We start from the raw sequence: 7974 nt of genomic DNA, 5'->3' as shown, positions 1-7974 counted from the left end.
TTATATGAATGACCAATTATTATTGACCAATTATTAATTTTCCTCATTAATTTTGATTTTGTATGTCTCTTAATATGTTCTGCATGCGTAATGACATATAGACAAATTAATATACAAATCAAATATTTGAAGGGCTTACTTATAAAATTTTGATCATAACTACTTAGGTTTTAAACAAGGACTGCAGTATGATTAATGGGGGTCTTGAGCTGATGTTCAATTCAATGACTGTATTTCTCTGCTCCAGTTTGAGTTTAAAGCTAAAATGAGTGTTAAAATCTGCAGAGTAATCTAATACTCATAATAAATGATTATTCGGCCAAATGGGAGAATGTAAGAATAAATATATAGATATATATATTTATGTGTGGCCATCATTATCATTTATATAATAATAGATCAAAATTAATTAAATCATACCTTATTAATAATTAGCTAGGTAATTGTTGATGGACCATATTACCATTACTTGCTAATTAAGGGTTTCCCCTTAGGTGTATATAAATATATGGAAGAGATTAATTAACATCATAATAAGAAAAACCTAACTCTCACATCAAGAAATTTGTGACCCCTATCTCTCCATAATTCGGTTTCTTAAGAACCCTAATCCCCATCAATAATATACATCCTAAAGGGAAACTCGGTCAAGCTGACAATCATGTCGTCTACATCTTTCTCCGGGCGGTTACTACTTCCCTACTGTAACAGGTATGTTTTACTTAAGGGTTTATCATATCATTCATGTTTTCTATTACATACGTGAAGAACTGATCAACAAACTGCGCGCATTTATTAAAACGGCATTGAACTCCAAATTAAGTTGAGTAGTGAGATTGGTTTTATGCTACAGACATGCACCTACCTAGCTAACTCCAATTCTATTGGTTATTACGTACTGCATCATTTGTACATGTAACCAATGCCAATATTCAATTCTTGGAAGCCGTTCAAGCTTTAAATGTTTTGAGTAAATAGTTGGAGTTTAATTCGTTTGCTAATTTAACAAAAGACTTGTTTTACATTAGACGTAATTGCATGTAAAATGAATAATAAACGAATCAATTAGTGCTGATTCTACCATGATTATTTTGTCTTATAAAACGAAAATATGAAGTTATTAAAGTTTCCAGAATAAGAGAATAATACAAATAATCAAACCTTAACCGAAATAATCATAATCAAACAAATAAACAATGTTCGAGAGTTTAGCTAACACAGAAAATAAATCTAGTTTTTTCGCTAACTTGATGATTTCATTAGCAAGTTTCACAGTATCTAAATGAGATGATCCATTGGAACCAGCCGCTATTTCCGCCATTTTCTTCCACTCCAAACCTTTCTTCCTCATTCGTTCGCCCTCTGATCCCTCCATCAAAGCCTTCACAAGCTTCTCCACTTCATCCCTTTTAGGATTCTTCCCAATCTGCAAACCAACCTTCCACTCCTTGCACATTTGCCTACAATTAGTCCACTGGTCACTGAGATATGGCCAACATATCATTGGCACCCCAGCCGACAAGCTTTCAATAATCGAACCCCAACCACAGTGAGTCAAGAACCCACCAACTGCCGGGTGATTCAACACCTCTTCTTGTGAACACCAACTTCCTACAAACCCTCTCTCCTTCATCGCCTTCTCAAGTTCTTGGGGGTAAAATCGCAGCCTTCCCATCGACCAAATTTGCACGTATAATCCAAAGTAAATATTGGTTACTATTAACAAGGCCCCACCCAAATTCTAACAGATCTTGTGTAGACAATACCGCCAAACTCCCGAAGTTCACATACATGACTGAATTCGGTTCCTTGGAGTTTAACCACTGGACACACTCGGGTTCTTCCTCCCATAAGCTATAACGAATGTTAGTTTCTTTTTCTGAAATTTGGTTCAAGAGCAATTGAAGAGGTCCAACGGTGTAGACATTAGGAAATATGGATTTAATCTCACTTACGAGAGTAGCCTCTAGCGCCTCAAAAGTATGGAAGATCATATATGAGACCTTATCCGCTGCTCGAGCGGTTTCTAGGAGGCAGTTAAATACAAAATCATCATGTTTTGTAGCTAGTACTAACTCATGAGGTAGATCATTCAAACGAATTCCTTCCATTCCAGGAATCCAATCTATTTCCATATTAAGATACTCATTAGTCAAACAAATTTCATCTGAAAAAGAAATGCAAATTTAATTAATTAAGGAGAAATTAAGCAAATACATATATTTCAATGATCAAGTGCGTATCACAATTTCAATGGACAAGATATAGCATATAGGATAAAGAAACATATATAACCAATTACACTACAAATAAAAGAGTATCTCGGTGTTACTCCCTCTTAATAGTGTGAGCAAGTCATAACAAGGGTGATAACAACAATTATATTCATAACATATTTAGTTATTTTGTCATAGTGATACAAACAACAATATGTATTTTATTCTGTAATTATACATTTATTGTATAAGTGAAAGTTATTATATATTTATAAATATATAATAGGCTCGTTCAGGTCACTCAACCCTGTTTAAACTTGAATATAAAGATCGGGCTCAAGCTCGTTTACGAAATGGACTTTAATTTAGACTCAACATTGTCGAGCTTTTAGCGAACCAGTGACAAGCAAACCACAAACGGTTTAGTTTGTTAATTTACACTAAACAAACCACATACGAATTTATGTCTCTCATCATCTGCCATATCGTTCTTGGATGCTTCTAACGCATTTGTCCTTCCACAAGGATGAAGTATGGAGCTATGATAATTACTTAACAAAAATCAAAAACAAACTTATTTGCTCATATTAATTTTAAAGACACCAGAAAATACAATACTATAAAGTATAGATACTTAGAGAAAATATTCACATTTTTATGAATTAAAAGTAGTAAAGAAATGACCATTCTTGGGTTTGTTGTACGCATTCTTATATACCCTTCACTTTTAGAAGAGTTTGTATTCACGACTCAAACGCAGTCGACCTCCTGGTCACGCGGCAACTACCTTACCTTTGCTCTAAGGTATATAGAAATCAGACCAAATTTCCTTAAATCTATATGAAAATAAATGACTCCTAACCTTTAAGCGGGATGATTTGTTTCTCTATTAAAACTTTGGCCAGGTAGACTCCCATGAATCCACACGCAGCCACGGTCCAGAAAAGCATGATTGGAATCTTAAGCTTCTCGGCCGCATAAATCGCATTTGAGCACGTCATGAAGCCATCGCAAACTATACACGTAACTGAATTTTCAGCCCCGAGTACAATATCAAGAAAAGAATCATAGAACTTGGTTCGGATGTAGGTCCAGACTTCATCAATGGTGTCATGTGTAGCGGAAGGGAGACCATCCGGAACCGTTTTGAACCAAAAACCAGTAGCTTGTTCGAGCCATAGAGTCCCACCGGACTTCACGAGTCGCTCATGGTTGGTTTGGGTGTTGATGAAGGTTATGTAGAGGCCCTTTTGGTGCAGGAGCCTGGCAAGTTTTAGCATACATTTGATATGGCTTTGTGCGGGAAATGGTATGAACACAACATGAGGCTTCTTCTCATGATCAATAGGCGGTAATGAATCCATTAATCCGTATGTTTTAGTTTTATTTGTCTCTCACATATATATGTATAATGTATTTTGTTTTGTTGACGAGTAGCGTTATTTAGTCACTCAAAATCTTGATAAATACAAGACGTGTGGAGTGTGTATTAAGATTCTCCAAGCAAAACCTTTATAACTATAGTATGTTAGTGACGTTATTTTAATGGAATTAGAAAACAATATTTTGGGCAAATACCACCAATTGTGGAAAAATAGTTATTTCCCCCCCAAAATCTTGATAAATACTAGTCGTGTGGAGCGTGTATTAATAAGATACACAAAGCTGGAAAATCTTTATCTATAGCTTGTTAGTGACATCTTTTTAATAGGATCCAAAAACAATTTTTTATGCAACGAATTCCACTAAACAACAAACCATGGACAAATAGATATTTACCACTCAAAATCTTGATAAATACAGATCTTCTAGAGCATGTATTAATTAAGAAACACCAAAGAAATGAGAGTTAAAGTGAAGATCACGAGTTCTGAATTCAACCTAATGAGAATCAAATCGTGTCATGCATTCTGATTTCAACAACATGAGAATCAAGTCCTCATGTTGCGTGAGAAAATAGATTTTCACTAATTAAAAGCTCACTAACAACATGAGAATCCATCGCCATCGGTGATCGTCACTACCGATGGATAAACATAATCAAACAAAGAGGAGCTATATTTTTAACGATCATAGATGATCAATGCCAAATAATCATCCGCCATCATTGATGGATTGCCCTGAGCATGCAACTTATTAAACTATAAGGTTTTTAAATATTCAGTGATGATATATCGACAATCATTGATAGATGCAGAATTATATAAGCCAATTATTCATAGGTAATTACCGATAAGATTTGCGGATAAGATTTAGAGCATGTTTATGTTTGGGATTGAGTTTGAAAATGCTTATTGGCTTATTGGCTTTTTTAAAAATCCATTTTGGAAAACCAAGATTTTGGGCTTTTGAAAAAGTGCTTTTTAATTCTTTTAAAAAGCTAAAATAAAAAACATATTTGTGATTGCCAAACATATTTTAACTTAGTGGCTTTTTGAAAACACCAATAAGCCAATAAACATTTTTCAAACTCAATCCCAAACTTGCTCTTAGACCATCTTTAGTTGATTATCTTCTGGTTATCACGCTATTTTGTAGTTGTTTGGTTTATGTTTCGCCACACTGAGGCGGTGAGGCCTTCATGTTACAAACCACATTAGGATGTATATAATAGAGGATCACTTATTTGTATTAGAAGTGTAATACAAATAATCAAACAGTAACTAAAATAACCATAATTATTATGCATATAACCAATGCTCAAGAGTTCAGCTAACACCAAAAAAAATCTAGTTTTTCGCTAACTTGATGATATCATGAACAAGTTTTTCAGTTTCCAAATGCGATGATCCACCTAAACCGGTCGACGTTTTTGCCATTTTCTTCCACTACAAAGCTTTTTGCCGCATTCTTTCACCATCTAATCCCTCCATCAACGCCCTTACAAGCTTCTCCACTTCATCCCTTTTAGCATTCTTCCCGTTCTCCATGCCAACCTCCCATTCCACGCACATTTGTCGGCAATTAGTCCACTGGTCACCTAGATATGGCGAGCATGGTACTCCGGCTGACAAGCTCTCAATGATTGAACCCCAACCGCAGTGAGTCAGGAACCCGCCAACTGCCGGATGATTCAACACCTCTTCCTGTGAACACCAGTTTCCTACAAACCCCTTCTCATTCATAGCATCCTTGAGTTCTTGGGGCAAAACCACAGGCTTCCCATCCACCAGCACGTATAATCCAAAGAAAATTTTGGTTACTGTTAACAAGGCCCCAACCAAATTCTAGCAAATCTTGTAGTGACATTACTACCACACTTCCAAAGTTGACATACAAAACAGAATTTGGTTCCTTGGAGTTTAGCCACTGGACACACTCGGGTTCTTCCTCCAATAAGCTATAGCAGATGCTAGTTTCTTTTCGTGAAATCTGGTTCAAAAGCAATTGAAGAGGTCCAACGGTGTAGACATTAGGAAATATGGATTTAATCTCACTTACGAGACTGGCCTCTAGTGCCTCAAAAGTATGGAAGATCATGTGTGAGACCTTATCCGCGGCTTGAACGGTTTCCAGAAGGCAGTTAAACAAAAAATTATCATGTTTAGTGACTAGTACCAACTCATGAGGTAGATCCTTCAAACGAATTCTTTCCATTCCAGGAATCCAATCTATTTCCATGTTCAGATACCCGTTAGTCAAACAAATTTCATCTACAAGAAAATGCAAATCTGATTAATGACGGAAAAAATTAAGTAAATACAACTATTATACCTAGGGGTGTGCAAATTAATCGCCATAACTGTAACCAAACCATAACCGACATAACCAAACCGACATAACCGGTGGGTCGGTTTAATGAATTTTTGAAAACCATCAAATACGGGTCAGGTTTGGCTAAAGATAATTTTAAACCGGCCATAACTGAACCGCCCCATTTAGAAAATTCTCAACTTTATGAAGTATAATTAGAGGACGTCGATATTTTGGAGAAAATTAAAGAAGGTAACAAACTAATAATGCTCTCAGTTTTTTTACTATATGATTTAATTTTACTATAAAGTTAATCCATTAATCATTTGTTTGAATATATATTATTAATATTATAGATTATATATTTTATGGAATTATGTCATGTCATTTTTAATTTTCTTTTTGGTAATATTTAGTACCAAAGTTTTAGGCTCAATTGCATTGTTTTGGTCACGGTTAACCGAACCATAACTGACTCGGTATAACCTTCAAAACCGATTAATCGAAACCGCCATAATGGATCGGTTAAGGTTATGATTATCTATTAACCTACATGCTGGTTATGGTTATGAGTTTGGCTTAAAACCGCCCCAAACCGACCCATGCAAACCTCTAATTTTACCGATCAAAGTGCATCTCGCAATCACAATGAACAAGATATAGCATATAGGATAAAGAAACATAACCAATTACACTACAAATTAAGTGAAGGAGTACGTGCATGGTTCAGGAAATTTCTGGCCGAATTGGATCTGATGAACGCATTCTTACTCTTTTACGATAGATTGTTTCCACAACTCAAACCCAATCGACCTCCTGATCACTGGGAGCAACCTTACCTTTGCTCTAAGGTATACGAAAATCAGACCAAATTTCCTTAAATCTATATTGAAATTAAGTGAGTCCTGACCTTTAAGTGGGATGATTTGTTTCTCCATAAGAACTTTGGCCTGATAAACCCCCATGAATCCACATGCAGCCACGGTCCAGAAAAGCATGATCGGAATCTTAAGCTTCTCGGCAACATAAATTGCGTTCGTGCAAGTCATGAAACCATCACAAATGATACAAGTAACCGGAGTTTCAGCCCCAAGTACAATATCAAGAAAAGAATCATAGAACTTGGTTCGGACGTAGGTCCAGAGTTCATCAACGATGTTGTGTGTAGCGGAAGGGAGACAATCAGGAACCGTTTTGAACCAAAAACCCGGAGTGTGCTCGAGCCAGAGAGTCCCGCCGCACTTCACGAGTCGCTCATGGTTGGTTTGGGTGTTGATGAAGGTTATGTAGAGGCCCTTTTGGTGCAGGAGCCTGGCAAGTTTTAGCTTACATTTGATATGGCTTTGTGCGGGAAACGGTATGAACACAACATGAGGCTTCTTCTCGTGATCAATGCTCGGTAGGGGAGCCATTAATCCGTGAGTTTTATGGTGAATGCTGTGATATGGTTCGGTCTTGTTTTCTATATATATAATACTTTGAATTTGTTTATGTTTAAATAAAATGTATTAATGTTTTAGGGTGAGAGGGGCACCCTCGGCAAATGCAAACATGCATGCTGCATACCTCTAATTCTACTGGTTATTTCGTGCTGCATCATTTGTACATATTAGCCACTGCCAAAATTCAGTTTTTGGAAGCCATTCATGCAATGTAGTGACATAATTGGAGTGTGGGGAAGGGTTAAAATATAAAGGGAGACAAAAATTTTGAAGTGTGAGAAGTATTTGTAGCCGTATAAACACTACTAGAAAAGGGGAAAGTTTCCTACTAATTTTTCCGACAAAATACCGAAAAATACAATTTCCCACAATTTAGTGGGATTTTTCCGGCAAAAAAATGTAGAAAAATATCCGATGATATTTTCCGACAGTTTTCCGACCAAACAGCTTCAAATTAAAATTCCTCGCAATTCCATCGCTAGTTTTCAAAGGGTTCCGATACGCTACCGACAAATTTTCCATTTATTTATTGATAAATTTAATCTAATAAGTTAAATAAGAAAAATAATAAAATTTTATGTTTTTGTCGGAAACTTATTGAAAACTTTATGAATATTCCGACA

The 7974-nt window shown here is 35.9% G+C and overlaps 2 pseudogenes; both read right to left on the bottom strand.

Annotated features, from left to right (window-relative positions):
• Window positions 1-1162: 1162 nt before the first annotated feature.
• LOC143588037 (UDP-glycosyltransferase 85C1 pseudogene) lies at window positions 1163-3580 on the bottom strand (annotated as a pseudogene).
• A 1365-nt stretch (window positions 3581-4945) lies between these two features.
• On the bottom strand, window positions 4946-7321 carry LOC143588045 (UDP-glycosyltransferase 85C1-like; annotated as a pseudogene).
• Between the last annotated feature and the right edge of the window lie 653 nt (window positions 7322-7974).

This window comes from Bidens hawaiensis, unplaced genomic scaffold, assembly GCF_021521415.1.
Source record: "Bidens hawaiensis isolate Kalapana, Puna unplaced genomic scaffold, B.hawaiensis_p1.1 tig00035957_1, whole genome shotgun sequence".
Lineage (NCBI taxonomy): Eukaryota > Viridiplantae > Streptophyta > Magnoliopsida > Asterales > Asteraceae > Bidens > Bidens hawaiensis.
The sequence above is the reverse complement of the archived record's forward strand: the minus strand, read 5'-3'. Positions and strand labels throughout refer to the sequence as shown.